Source organism: Diabrotica virgifera, chromosome 2, assembly GCF_917563875.1.
Source record: "Diabrotica virgifera virgifera chromosome 2, PGI_DIABVI_V3a".
NCBI lineage: Eukaryota > Metazoa > Arthropoda > Insecta > Coleoptera > Chrysomelidae > Diabrotica > Diabrotica virgifera.
In genome coordinates this window covers 39,243,149-39,258,726 of record NC_065444.1, presented here as the reverse complement: position 1 = coordinate 39,258,726, position 15,578 = coordinate 39,243,149, and the positions used below count along the sequence as shown (strand labels likewise).

At 33.6% G+C, this 15,578-nt stretch overlaps 1 protein-coding gene across 1 annotated transcript in view; it reads left to right on the top strand.

Moving 5' to 3' along the window:
• LOC114327687 (neuropeptide CCHamide-1 receptor-like) overlaps positions 1-15,578 on the top strand; it is a 101,204-nt gene that overhangs the window by 17,437 nt on the left and 68,189 nt on the right. The gene's annotated exons all lie outside the window — the stretch shown is intronic.

Below are 15,578 nucleotides of genomic sequence, written 5' to 3'. Positions count from 1 at the left end.
TTTTTTCTTAAAATACGTTAGTCGTCAAATTTTTTACAGTTTATCTCGCATAGTTTGAATGTAATCGACATTTGATATTGCTTAATTTATAGGTCTTTTCAAGCACAACAAAAGTTATTTGTGGCATTATAGACCTAAAATCGTACGTTTCTCTGTTATTTTAAGTTAAATACACTGATTTGAGCATGCACCAAGAAAACAAGTTTTTTTCACTTACCATATCTCTTTTTGTGTTATAACTAGAAGGACAAATAGGAATAAAGGCAAAAGAAGAAAGAATCAAGGGGAAGAAAGTCAAAGTAAGGTTTCAAAAAATGATAATAGATAACGAAGAATTGATATGGGACAATGATGCGGATAAACTAATACCTGAGATAAGGAACAAATACCCAGGAACAATCCATCCAAAAAACTGATATGCGAATTGGACGGAGAGACTTTGATGACGACCAGGAAAGGACATGGAACATCCAGTAATATGAAAGAGCAAACAACGAGGAAAACTAATAACAAGGAAGAAAAGGAAAATTAAAACAAATGTCAAACGAGAATAGGTACATGGAATATAACCTCAATAACAGGAAAGGAACGTGAATTAACAGAGGAAATGGAAAGATTTGAGCTGCAGTTGATAGGAGTAAGCGCGACGAAAAAAGTAGGAAATGGATTTGTCGATATTGGAGGGCAGCACATACTATACTATTCTGGAGTTCAGATAGGACAAAGGGCAAAAGAAGGCGTGGGAATAGTTGTAACGAAAGAAATGAATAGAAGAATAACCAAATTCAAACCAGTATCATCAAGAACCATATACATAAAAATAGAGTTAGAAGAAGAAGAATGTCACATAATACAGGTATATGCACCGGTAGAAAGAACAGAGCAGGAAACAATAGAACTATTCTATGATGAGATACAGAAACTTATTGATGAGATACAAGAGGAAAGCAAAACCATCATTTTACTAGGAGACTGGAATGCACGAATAGGGAATGATGAAAATATGGCATTAGGCTGCTTGGGAAGGTATGGAGAAGAGACGATAAATAGAAATGGTAGATGAATGATAAGTTTCTGCCAAATAAATGACTTGTTAATAGGTAATTCTTTCTGGTATCAACCGAGGAACGAAAAATATACATACGTAGCAGAAGAAAGAAATGCGAGAAGCATAATTGACTACATAGTATATCCTCGAGACGCAGAAATAACGATAAAGAATATAAAAACAGAGAACGAAGCCGAACTCGGTACCCAACACAGACTAGTGACAGCAGAGATAAACATGAAACTAATGGAAATAATAGAGAGTCCTCAATATACAAGAATAGCAATATATAAGATGAAAAATATGGAAATGAGGAAGTTGTACCAAAGAGAGGCAGATAAAATACTGGAACAGTATGAAAACAATGAGGAAATATGGAATATGGAAGAGAGATGAAAAAAATTGAGAGACACGTTATGGAACACTGCGAAACAAGTATGTGGAATAAGAAAGACTGGTAAGAATAATAAGAGAACTGGATGGTGGAATAAGGAGATAAAACAAGCTGTAAAAAGGAAGAAAGAAATGTGGAAGCGATACATAAACACAAATGAAGAGCAAGACAGAGACGAATACAGAAGAGAGAGAAATATAGTGAAAGAACTAGTAAAAGATGCGAAGAAGAAGAGCTGGAAGGAATTCGGTGAAGAATTGAACGAAGGTTTTGGGAATAACAATAAACAGTTTTGGAATAAAATAAGAGGCATAAAAGGAACAAAAAGGAAACAAATAAGAGGAATTAGAAATGAGCGAAATGAATTGAAAACAAACATACAAGACATACTAACCATATGGAATAAGCACTATAAAGAAAAATTCGAGGCAAGTAACCAACAAGATGAGGAGAGAGGACAGCAGGCAAGAGAAGTGGATAGAGGCAATAGAGTAGACGAAATTCATATCAAAGATGTTGAAGAAGGATTGGCAAGAATAAAGATTGGAAAAGCGGGAGGTGCCAATGACATAGATCCGGAGATGATGAAGTACGTGGGAGAACGAGGCAAGCTTTGGCTGCTGGAAATAATGAGGGAAGCATGGAGAACAGAAAAGATACCGGAAGACTGGGAAGAAAATTTGTTGATACCAATACACAAGAAAGGAGATGAAGCGGAATGTGATAACTATAGGGCTATATGCTTATCATCAGTGGCATATAAAGTCTACACCGGGATAATAGAAAGGAAGCTCAGGAAAGAACTGGAAGGAGAACTAAAAGAAGAACAAGCGGCATTTAGGAAGGAAAGAGGAACAACAGATAATATATACTTACTGAGAAATATAATTGAAAGGAAAAACGAAATAGGAGAAGACTTATATATTACGTTTATAGATATTAAAGCTGCTTTTGATTCTATAAATAGAGAAGTAATATGATCAGTAATGGAAGATCTGCAAATCCCGCAAAAGATAGTAAGCGTGGTAAAAAGTATGTATAGAAACGTACTTGCTAAAGTACAAATAAATGGAAAAGATCGCCAAAAATAAACCTAAGGAGAGGAATAAAACAGGGGGACAATCTCAGCCCAGTTTTGTTTATATTAGTAATGGATAGAGTAATGAAGAACGCTAAAAGAAGGTCAAGGCAATTACAGTCAATAATAGGGTACAGGAATTTAGTACCAGTGAGAATGGAGGGATTGCTATATGCAGATGACTTAGTAATAATAGCAGACAATAAAGAGAAAATGCACAATCTAATAAATATATGGGTGGAGGAAATAGAAAATTTGAAAATGGAGGTAAATGTAAAGAAAACGAAGACCATGATAGTAACCCAAAAGAAAAGAGAAGAAATAAACCAAACGATATTTAGGTGCAAAAACGAAATAATAGAAACAGTCTCGACGTTTGAATAACTTGCAGTAATAATATCAGAGGATGGAAAGAGAGATCAAGAAATCTCATACAGAGCGAAAAAAGGAAATAAGATCTACTATTCACTAAATAAAACAATATTTGGAAAGGAAGAAATAGATAAAGAAATAAAACTGAAGGTATACAACGCAATCTCTGTGCCAACTTTAATATATGCAAGTGAGACATGGGTAAACAATGCAAAAATAGACCAGTACAATAAACGCAGCGGAGATGAAGCAGCTAAGAAAAATAGCAGGAAAAACGAAATTGGACAGAATAAGAAATGAAGATATTAGACAAAGACTGAAACAGGAATCAATAATAACCAAGATACAAAAAAGAAAATTAAAATGGTATGGACACATTAACAGAATGGACCAGGGAAGACTACCAAAGTAGGTGATGGAATCGAAAAGATATGGTAAAAGAAGGAAAGGGAGGCCAAGGAAGAGATGGATCGATCAGATTATAGAAGTTGGACAGGAAAAGGGAAAAACACATCAACAAATGAAAGAGTTAGCAAAGGACCGCAAGAAATTGAAGAGATGGATAGAAGATGAATAAAACCTCCGACGTCCCTAAGGAGCATAAGGAGTTTCGAGAAAGAAGAAGAAGAACTAGAAGATTTATAAAGGAAAGAATCTCTTTGTTATTTTATAAGCTACAAAAATGTTTTATACATTTTTTTAGGTAGATGCATAGTTTTTAAGCTATTTGCAAAAAACCGTTTGAAAAGGTGTTATGTTTCAATGAAAATGGCCAATTTTCAACCAGGAATAACTCAAAAAGTAATGAGTTTTCGAAAAAAAATTATAGAATAGTTTTTGCGTAGTATCAGGTCCTCTAGCAACTTCCGTAGTTATTTAAGCAAAAAATGTTCCACCCCCGAGAAGGGGTGGGAACCGCTCCCAAGACAAAAGCAAACATCGGCATAGGGTAGACTTTGTTTCTTGGGCTATTCCCTACTTACTGTGAAAATATCACGTAAATCGATATAGTAGGATGGAATTCGGAGCCACATACCCTCATTGACTGCCCTATTAAAAGATATCGTGCTATTAGACACATATGTATAGTCACCATTTTGAACGAACACCATTTTTGTAAAATGTAAAGTCTGAGATGGCCTCATATCTAAGTTTGAACCTTTATATGTCTAGTATATGTGGACCAAATTAAGTCATTAGCGCGCACTGTACTCATTTAAGTACAGCTGCTATTTTGACATACTAGTGCCGCATACAATAAAATAGTTGCAATTCTTAGTAATTACAGGAAACTAAATACCCTTAAGAAGACAACCTTAACAGATTTCGTTGAGTGGTTCAGCTGGTTTGGTAGTTTTGATTTATTGTTTATGAAGTCAATACGTACGTTTTTTATTTCGTCGACATCGCCTTTGTAAAACTGATTTACTCCTTTTCACCATCAAATGGTTTACGTAAGTTTATAATAAGTTTAGTAAAGGGCTTAAGTGACTAATATTTTAAAATTTTAATTATAACGTGATTTATTTGTTGATAAAATTAGGTGTACTCATACGAGTACAATGGGCATATGGGAGTACTTTTATTGTTATTATTTCTTTAGTCTCAAATCAGCTAACAGATGAGGAAGACATTGAGGATGGTAACCTACTAGGAGGAAATTTGACTTTGCTTAAAGAAGAAATTAAATTTCATTGCTCTTTAGATGAAGACAAAGACTAACGAAGATGTACCTTTGACATTGCAGTTAACAAACAAGATAAGTATATCTACCTAAAGAACAAAATTATTTAAGCCCGCAATGGACAAAAACTTGTACAAATAATAGTATGGCAGGAACATCAGGGTGGAATGAGAAGTTTGAAATCATTAAACATGAATGACAAGACTTAAATAAAGTTTATTTAGGCTGTAATGCCAAATTAATGTTTATGAAATCAAGACCTTCCTGAAGTATTCTGCCTACCGTTAGGAATCATGAAAGAGGATACTTTCCAATAAAAATTAAGGTGTGCTCAGTGTCATCAATCACAGAGCCAGATTAAGTTGTGAAAAGTTTCATATAACTCTTTGAATTAAGAGAGACTGTTTTAAAACTTTTTATTTAAATTCATTTTTTCTGTTACATTTTTGTTAAGGCGCTGTAGGGCCCAGTGTACTCATTTGGGTACATATCCATATCTAAGTAATTCTGATTTTTTCGAATATAGTTACATTTGAAGTTTTGTTACAAATAATATTACCAATAAATACCTAATGTAAAATATATTATTAATTCTTAAAATCAGATATCGTGGGATCTAATGGGTTAATATACTTGTATCATTAAATGCGCAATTCGTATAATATTTTCACGCATCTGCCGCATTACATTGTAAAAGCAGTGTTTGATTTTAAATCGACAAACCAGTCGTTCTTACCTTCTATTCCTCTATCGTATTTGCAAAAGAAAAGAAGTTTGTCATAAAACTTTGTATATTTTTTCAGCCAGTCAATATTTAAAAATCAAAAAGGGTACACAAAGGTAAACCTGCTGTATTTTTTAATAAAATGTAATAAAAACTTCAACAAAAGATTTCTTTATACGGAGACTTTTTTCCAAATCAAAAATTTCGTTCGCTTTGCTGATACCGGATTACGCAAATAAGAGAACTTTTAAATTCCTCGTCGTTATTATTTTTGTGCGCACTTTCGTAAAGTTTTTTTAAATGAATAAAAAAGAATAAAACGGGTAGATATTGTGTATATTGTTGTTTTTTGTGTAAACCGTTTGTGAAATATAATCGAAAGTTTTGGAAAAAAAAGCAATTTAAAAGAGCTCTAACATTTGGAGACTTTGGCAATACAAAGGTAGACAATTTATGGAATTTTATTAAGAAAGTAGTTAGAGCTGCACAACAAATAATATATGAGACACGCTGTCTGGCGTTCGACATAAATTATGCTAGCTAAGATTAATCTTCCGATAGAAGCTCATATGCATTACATAATATATACACCTACAGTCCAATCTTTTTATTTGTTAATTTGAGGTATCTACTTGTCTGATTTAGTATTTTAGTCTATTTTTGACCCATCCAATGGCACTACAGCCCAAACCGCAAGCCTCTTTCAGCAAGCTTCTGCAATCATCTTGATTTACTGCTGTTCTTTTCCATGAACGAGTTTTTAGTAAATTTCTTGCATCCTCATCTACTTCGTCATCCCATCAATTGGACCGCGTTATGTAATAACGGATTAACCGCCAAAAGTCCAAAATCGAGATAATAGTGCCATCTTGCAGCTAGGGTGCAAATATATGTATAAAAATATGTTTTTTGTAAAAAAAAATTTAAAAAAGCTGTTTTTAAATGCCTGTATTTAGCGACATTTTTTATTTTAATAAAAAAATCTTACACTAGGATTTATAATATCGAACTAAACGCCAATAATGGTACATAATCCATTGTCATAAACAAAAATCCGTATCTTTGTAAGTGTAATAACGAATCAAGCGCCACGAATAGTCGGTTAATTCTTTATTACAAAACATAACATATTTACTAACGTTTAAGATATCGAATTAAAAGACATCCTTTGTCAGGTAACATCAGATTAAGCGCCAAATATGTCTCTTAATCCGGTATTCGGATCTTAACTCATGCATATCTTAAAAAATCATTAACGAATTAAGCGACATTTGATCGAATAACTTTTAAAATATAAATTATTTTTAAAAAATTTTAAACACATGTAAAAGTCTATTTACATTTGCATTAATATATTAAATATGAAACATGTCAGCACTATATTTTAGAAATAGTACCAAAAACAAATTTAAAATCTTTAGACCGATTTATCTCAAAACTACATTTTGGCGCTAAATCCACTATTACATAACGCGGTCCAATTTTTTTGTCTTTAAACAGGTCTTTTACCTTGCATTCTTGCATTTAACAATTTTCTGGGGATTCTATTGCCATGCATGCGGACCACGTGTCCTGCCCATCGTAATCTCTGCAGTCTAGTGCTAGTGTATTGTGCTAGTGAAGCTTCGCTATGCTGTTTGGACATTTTATTGCTATCTCTTCGATTTTATTAATCGTATAAATAGTTATGCGAAGATAGCAATATATAAGAATACTGAGAATTAAGAATAATCATGAAAAGAAAATGTAGAAGCAAAAAAAAGACAATACAACGAGATAAATTAAAAGAAATAGAAGAAAATTTTCAAAAAGAAAGAAATATGATCATTTTCATCGTCATTATAACTAGGCTTACCATACGTCCCGGTTTGACCGGGACGGTCCCAGTTTGAGATCCCTGTCCCGACGTCCCGGTCGGTTTGCATTATCGTGTCGGTTAAACTTAAATAACACCGACACCCTGGTCATTGATCAAGGACCATTTAAAGTGCTCGGAACATAATACCAGCGCAAGTGCCATTCTCTCTTCCCAAGCTCTTCTACCATCGTTTTTGAAAACTGCCGAACCCGTCAAAAATAAATTTACCATTGCTGAAAGGAGCCATTATTTCTTGCAGCAATGCACGATATAATTTTTACCTTCTCTGATTGCTCTTCTAAATTAATATCGAAGCTGTTTGAGCCCAAATTCGGGTCTGTGTATACCAAGTGGGATTGATCGCACTGATGGAAAGAGATCACAACGAAAGAATTACACAACGAGCTAAAATAATGCAACTTTTGAGCATTTCAACAGATACATCAAACAGACAACATGATGGTAAATTGACACCGATAGTTGTTAGGTACTTTGTACCTGAGAAAGGCATCTTTACTCGCTTTCGTCTATTCCTGGCTCAAGGAAGGTTAACATAAAAGGCATTGGTTGCAGTGCACACATCGTTCACAATATAATCCAACATACAGTTGATGGTCTTCCTGCCGAAATAGAGGCTATCGTAAAAATATACAAATAATTTTTGTATAATACCGTACCTACGCGTTACAAACTTAAAAAGTTTTGTGACAGCTGACATCGAGTACAAAAAATTAGTGAAACATGAAAATATAAGATTCCTGTCTTTATTACCAGCTGTAGAAAGAATCCTGCAGTTATACGAAGGACTGAAATCTTATTTTCTAGCTGAACTGCCCTCTCGCATTGCGACAGTTCTTCACAACAGAAATTGGAGCACTTTCCTTTTGGTTTGTGTTGGGACAGTTAAACGTATTCAACAAAACCATTGCGTCTATGGAAAAGGCTAAATCAACTGCGACAGGTGTAGGTATGGAGTTGACAAAGTTAAAAAAGCTAATCTTCAAAACAGGATAGAAAACAAATTCTTCCTCAAGCAGCTAAATAACTCTTAAATAAATTCAGATATTCCCTAAAAAATGTCGAAAACTCCATGAGTGACTTACTTACTTACTTAATCCAGAACTCGTCTACCTTTCATGAGTGACTTCACGCTTTCTATGAGCGCTACATTTCGTATTTAGAATTGTGTGGAAAGAGCTTCCACGGAGCCGAAGATTTTGAGTGAATCTGCTTGCAAAAATTAGTTTACTGGACTAAAATGGAAAAACCAGCAGAAAGTATAAATGAAATGAAAATAATTCAATCTAAAACCCAAATAATGATTGATGAAGTGTTATTGGCAAAAGGCTTCTTCCAAAATTCTAACAGTTACTCCTGAGAAATGGGGTGCCAAATTGAAAACCATGAAAAACACAAATTAAGCGAAAAGCACATGGAAAAGGAGATTCTTCCTCTTCTGCGTCCCAGTTTGGCTCTTCGTAATTATGGTAGGCCTAATTATAACTGCCTCGACAATCCGTTGTGGATCTTGGCCTGCTTGCAAAGAATTCGCCACTTCTGTCGATTCCTGGCAACTTCCCTCCATCTTCTGACCGTTAGAATCTTTAGGTCTTCTTCCACATCATCAATCCATCTTCTTCGTGGGCGTCCTCTACTTCTTGTGCCCTCTGGTTTTAACAATGTTAATCTCGACCATTTTACCATCAAGTGAAAAAATGGAAAGAGGGTATCAGAAAAACAACCAACTAACATAGCAAATAATGATAAAGGGACACTACTAAATGAGTCTGAAAAAGTTATGAGAAATTGGCAAAACTATTTCAAAGAACTACTAAATAAAAGCGAAGTAGAAAAGGAAACAAACCATGAAATTGAAGATGGTCAGAAATAAAGAACCTTAAAAATAACAAGGCCCAAGAATAACAGAAATATCGGCCATAAAAGAAACACATACTACTTGTTACGAACATAAAACAGTAGTATATACTTTGTTCATCGACTTTAAGCAGGCCTATGACACAGTAAACAAGCAGAAGATGTATGTACAAACTGATGAAATATTGTAGAAAGACCAAGTAAAATTGTCAAGATAGTAAAGATGACGATGGAAAATACAACAAACGAAATAGCATGGAAAGGGCATAGGTACATCCAAAAACTTTGAAACCAAGGCAGGATTATGACAAAGAGACCCACAAGAAGCCAAAAAATGTGATCCTAAAATAAATAAAGAGAAGACAAAATATATTATACTGGGAGAGATCCAAAAAGAAAAAAAAATAACATCACATTTCAAATAGACGGAGAAAAAGCATACTCGTTCAAAAGGGCCAAAGAAATTAATTGCTTGGGAGCCAAAATAGATGAAAATATTCATGAGGAGCACGAGATAAAGGCAAGAATTGCTAACGAAATTTAAATACGTCTCCAGAAAAACAAAAATCAGAATTTAAAACAGTTATCAGACCTACAGTAACATACGCATGCGAAACATGGGTGCTGAAATAGTCAGGAATAGACCTTTTAGAAAGATGGGAGAGAAAAATTAAAAGAGCAATATATGGAGGTATAAAAATAGAAGAACAGTGGAGAAAAAGAACCAATAAAGAATTGGAAAAATTGTGTAAACAGACGACGACAATCAACGTACAGAGAATAAAATATTTGGGGCACATCGAAAGAACGGGAAATAAAAGAATAACAAAAATGGTACTTTCACGAAGATCAATACAAAAGAGAAGGACATGTAGGCAAAAAAAAAAGGTGGATGGATAGTGTGTACGAAGACCTGAAGAAAAATAGCGTTGAGAGATGGAAAAAACTAGCTTTAAACAGAAGGGGATGAATGGAAATGGAGTGTAGAAAAACACTGCAGTGAATTAGGCTTACAAGTCCTGTTGAGCTTAATAACTAAATTAAGAGTTATGATATACATTTTTCACAATATTGTTGGGTTTTAGGATATAGGAACAAGACAAGAAATAATAACACAATTATTATAAAACGTTATAAGGCAATTTTGTTTGGACTCTGACGCGTGAGTCATCCTGTATATTTAAATTTATGTAGCGTAAACGTTGTGTAAACAATGCAAAACTAGACAGTACAATAAACGCAGCGGAGATGAAGCAGCTGAGAAAAATAGCAGGAAAACCGAAATTGAACAGAATAAGGAATTAAGATATGAGACCAAGATTGAAACAGGAATCGATAATAACCAAGATCAAAAAAAAATAAAATGGTATGGACACAATAACAGAATGGACCAGAGGAGACTACCAAAGTAGGTGATGGAATCAAAAAACATGGTAAAAGAAGGAAAGGGAGGCCAAGGGAGAGATGGATCGATCAGATTATAGAAATTGGACAGGAAAAAGGAAAAATACATCAACAAATGAAAGAGTTAGCAAAGGACCTCAAGAAATGGAAGATATGGATAGAGGATGAATAAAACCTCCGACGCTCCTGAGGGGCATAAGGAGTTTCGAGAAAGAAGAAGTTTAAAAGCGTATACTTATGTCTAGAAGTCGACAGGTCCCAGCGTTTCTTATAATTTTTTAAAACAAGGACAAAAATAATTTTATTCCATAATTGGTTTCCATCGTATATAATACGAATAAATATGAAGAGATAATAAAACACAACCTTCCTAAACTCCGTTTTCAAATGATGCTTTTCAAATTACTTTCGCCAAACTTTTAATTGATTTTCTTCTGGTCGTTTTTAAATAGACATCGGAAAAGTTTTCCCACATATTTCTGCTGAATTTTTGGAAATCCTGACGTAATGATATTAGCGGCTAAATGGATATTTATTGTGTTCGTGCGTGTTTTATGAGAAATTCTCGGTCGAGATCTGAAAGAGAAATCAGGAAAAACATGTATTTTTCATTGTAATGAAATAGTTGTTTTTATACTGTGGTATTTTAATTTATGTTTAGAATCTGTAAGCTATATTATAAAAGAGATGAAATGAACGCATTTTAGACACGGCAATGATTTTATAACCAATTTAAACTGTGTTGATATAGTTATTTTCCTAACAAGTGCAGAAAGTCATTCTTTTCCGCACGCGACTGCAGTTTGCCGAACGACTCGAAGCGGGAGTTCGGCAAGCAGTCGAGTGCGGAAAAGAATGACTTTCTGCAAGAGTTAGGAACAATATTTTTTCTAAGAGTCTTTAAAAAATTACCAAATCTTAATCAATTAATTTAATTAATATGAAAATACATACTAATTCTTTGACAAGGTCGTCAAAACCAAACTTTCAATATAATTAGTTAGCATGACGACGATCTTGGTTTCCATGACGATGATTCAAAACGACTGTTATTGTCTACCGATTTGACTTTCGAATATTATGCCAAAATAATTTTATTTCATCGAATTGTCGCGTTAATTTCATTAAAACAGGAACACAATAAGATATATTTGAAATAAATTAGTAAATAATATTTATATTAGTTTATTGCACGTATTACAATTACTTTTTTCTACAACCACTATTCAAAGTGCACTTTTCTGCACGGTTTTATGTTAGCAAACTTGATATTTCCTCACAGTATAAGATATTTGACATTAGTGTGCAGAAAAGTGACGTTTCTGTGCCGCAAAGTGACATTTCTGTGCCGCAAAGTTCTTTTCTGCACAGTTGACTACCTCATTCTGAGTAACGTTATATTCTGTTTACATCCGTGGTTAAACTTTAGACAAATATATAACCTATAAGACAATTATTATATTTAACTATAGCATAGAAACTAAATTATGGATGTTACAACTGTTTTATTTTACAATTTTATTCTTATTAAACATTTTATAATTATCAAATAACCAATGAGGATTTAGCAACTTGTGCAAGAGACGTCGAAGGAAGTAGGTTTTGTGTAAATCCCTGACTGCGTAAATATAATGTCAATAATGTGTAATAATTGTTTAATTTAAACAAATTAAGGCAGTGCATTAATTTTTTAACTGATTTCTGTGCAATTTATTTAGGTATAAGGAATTTAAATTGATTAGTAGGTATTAATTAAATACAGTTTAAAATTTATCACATAGGTACCTATTATAATTAATCGTCGTTTGGAAATTGTGATTTTTATTTTTAGGAAAAACTGTGCTTGTAGAAAAAGTATAGTGTGAAACACGTGCAGAAAGGTAATTTCTCACTCGTTTGAATTGCGGCACTCGCTTGCGCTCATACTCGTGAGAAATTAGTACCTTTCTGCACTTGTTGCACAATATACTATAAGGCCATATTAACATATCTAAATTAACACGCGTGCGGAAAAGTAAAAACCGCGTGCGGAAAAGTAACACGCGTGCGGAAAAGTAACACGCGTGCGGAAAAGTGAAACTTTCTAAACTAAAATGCGTGCGCGAAAGTAGACATTTTTGCACGCTCGTAGAAAATAGTATATTGTGCAACAAGTGCAGAAAGGTACTCATTTCTCACGAGTTTGAAAAGTTGCGGTACGAGCGCAAGCGAGTGAGAAATAACCTTTCTGCACGTGTTTCACACTATACTTTTTCTACAAGAACAGTTTTTCCTAAAAATAAAAATCACAATTTCCAAACGACGATTAATTATAATAGGTACCTATGTGATAAATTTTAAACTGTATTTAATTAATACCTACTAATCAATTTAAATTCCTTATACCTAAATAAATTGCACAGAAATCAGTTAAAAAATTAATGCACTGCCTTAATTTGTTTAAATTTAAACAATTATTACACATTATTGACATTATATTTATGCAGACACGGATTTACACAAAACCTACTTCATTAGACGTCTCTTGCACAGGTTGCTAAATCCTTATTGGTTATTTGATAATTATAAAATGTTTAATAAGAATAAAATTGTAAAATAAAACAGTTGTAACATCCATAATTTAGTTTCTATGCTATAGTTAAATATAATAATTGTCTTATAGGTTATATTTTTGTCTAAAGTTTACCCACGGATGTAAACAGAATATAACGTTACTCAGAATGCGGTAGTCCACGGATGTAAACAGAATATAACGTTACTCAGAATGAGGTAGTCAGCTGTACAGAAAAGAACTTTGCGGCACAGAAACGTCACTTTGCGGCACAGAAACGTCACTTTTCTGCACACTAATGTCAAATATCTTATACTGTGAGAAAATATCAAGTTTGCTAACATAAAACCGTGCAGAAAAGTGCACTTTGAATAGTGGTTGTAGAAAAAAATATTTTTGGTTCATTTTAGGTTTTATATACACTTGAGAGTAAAATAATCGACTCATTTGCTGAATTGTACACGGTAGAAGTCTCGAATTTCCTAAACCTGTTGTCCGATTTGAGTGATTCTTTTAGTACGTTATAGCCTTATTATTTAAGAATATCGATGTAATATTATTGTTGCTAGACAGGTAAATGTCATTTTATGCCAATTGTAAAACTCATATAGTGTTTTTTTAAGTTCGGAACACCCTGTGTAATATTCTAGCATATATAAAATATTTAAATTAAATCTTGATTGTAGCCTTAGGCCTTCTTAATATCTTGTTTTTGATTCATTCGCTTATGTTCGATAATAAAAGAGATATGTTATTTTTATTACAAATGAGGTCTGCTATTTGGTCTTGATCAATAGCATTCCAAATCTCGAGAGCTACTGTTTCTACCTCTTGTAAGGTTCTAGAAGGTGGCAAACGCTGTCGTAGTCTTCTGCCAAATAATTCCCACAAATTTTAGATCAGGTTAAGATCTGGACTATGCGATGGCCAATGCAAAGTCCGAAGATTCACCTGTTGTAAATATTCGGTTACAGTTCGTGAACGTGGTCTTGCATTATCGTGCATTAGCAGAGCCCCCGCTCCCATATGTGCAAAGTGTGCAATGCACGCGGGCGCCATCCTTTAGGGGCGCCAAAACCCAGGGTAAAAAATTGCAAATAATTTGAAAAAAAAACAAAAATTACTTTTAAAATAAAAGTTGAGAAATTAAATAGGATTACGTATAAATAGAAGAAAAACATGAGAAAAACAGAATACTTCGGCCGTATAATAATTAGAGGACCTAAATTCCATCTACTTCGCCTTATACCTAATACAAGAAAAAGTGGAGGGAAAGAGATGGATTGGTCGAAATTAACTTTCATGGTTGTGAAACATTAGATAAAGAAGACGAAGGTATAATAAATACACACAAAATTTTATTAGTAGGTATATCATCCAGTTACTGCCAATTCCTATATGCAAGACCATGTCGGAAGGCAGGCATTTTAATTTATTTTGTTATGATTTTATTATGTTTGTTTCATTTTGATATTTTCAGGGCCAGCGATAACGGGCCTGCAAGGGATGCACTTCAGGCGGGCGCCAAAACGAGCTTTTTTTCTGCCGGTGCTATACAAAATAATAATTTAAAAGAAACCGAAGGGCGCCTATGCTTCTTTTGCAGGCGGGCGCCTTATACCCTAGCGCCGGCACTGGATATTTTAGTCTACAAATAATAGTCCATTTACTCACGGTTTTTGCTGTGAATTTTAAAGAACCGCTTGCATTGACATGAAATACACATTGGCATACAGATAATACACATAGCTAACAAGTCAAAGAAAAAAAGTGATATTGTGCCAATGTGTGGTTTTGCACTGTGTGTGGGTTCCACTCCTCCTCGGGGTGAAAAACATACGTTCAAAATAAGCCTGGAATTGGATAAACTGAGTAATTTTAAGGAACTTTCTTCCTATAGAATTTTTTCACCAAGTTAATATTTTTCGAGTTATTTGCGAGTGAATATGTTCATTTTTTAACAAAAACCCTGTTTTTAGACGGTTTTTCCCAAATAACTCAATAAGTATTTTATCGAAAAACATCCTCTTATCAAAAAAATAGCATACAAAAAGTTTAAAAAACGGCTGGCATATGAAGTCTGTAAACCCAGTAGAAGCACAGTTGTAGCTAATGAAAAGTAGGTTCTTATTCTTTAACTTCCAAATCGAATATTTCAACCTGAAATAACCAAAAAATGAAGCACTTTTCGAGGAAAACTCAAAAAATTTTTATCTTGAAAAAAATTGCTATTTTTTAAAATAGCTTAAAAATTATTGATGATACCAAAAATCTCAAGCTGTAAAAAATGTAGGTTTTTCTATTCTGAATATTTTGGATTTTTTGTTTTCCAGTAAAACAAAAATTTGTTAAGATATGGCAGTTCAAAATTTGCTTACACCCGTAATTAACGACTCGTTCAAGCCCTTTTAATTAGAACTGTCTTCAAAAAAAGCACTTTGAACCGATGAAACTTCAGATCATATATACAATACATATGTAACTTGTAGTGAAGCGGTAACGATTAATTTCAATTGAGACGCTAATTAAGGGGTGATTTTCACGATTTTTTTTTTATCAAAAAAGGGACCATCATTATTTTTAGCGTAAC